The 252-nt window shown below is 65.1% G+C and overlaps 1 protein-coding gene across 3 annotated transcripts in view; it reads right to left on the bottom strand.

Moving 5' to 3' along the window:
* GNAI2 (guanine nucleotide binding protein (G protein), alpha inhibiting activity polypeptide 2) overlaps positions 1–252 on the bottom strand; it is a 56,328-nt gene that overhangs the window by 18,142 nt on the left and 37,934 nt on the right. The gene's annotated exons all lie outside the window — the stretch shown is intronic.

The raw sequence follows: 252 nt of genomic DNA, 5'->3' as shown, positions 1-252 counted from the left end.
CTCTCCTCCCGCCGGCCCATGGGCACAGGACGGATGGGGGCCTCTGGGGAAGGCCAGAGTGCGGGAGAGGACGTGCGGGACGGGGAGCAGCGGGTGTGAGAAGGGATGCGTGCAGCGAGGAACCTGGTGGGCCAGATGCATGGAGCAGGGGTCTCTAAAGGTTTGGGGGTTCCAGCTGGAGAGAGGGCTCATGAGCAGTCAGGGTTTCCCAATCAAAAGGCCCCCTGGGGTCAGGAGGCAGAGGTGGGTATG

The sequence above is a fragment of the Myotis brandtii genome, unplaced genomic scaffold (assembly GCF_000412655.1).
Source record: "Myotis brandtii unplaced genomic scaffold, ASM41265v1 scaffold207, whole genome shotgun sequence".
Taxonomy (NCBI): domain Eukaryota; kingdom Metazoa; phylum Chordata; class Mammalia; order Chiroptera; family Vespertilionidae; genus Myotis; species Myotis brandtii.
The sequence above is the reverse complement of the archived record's forward strand: the minus strand, read 5'-3'. Positions and strand labels throughout refer to the sequence as shown.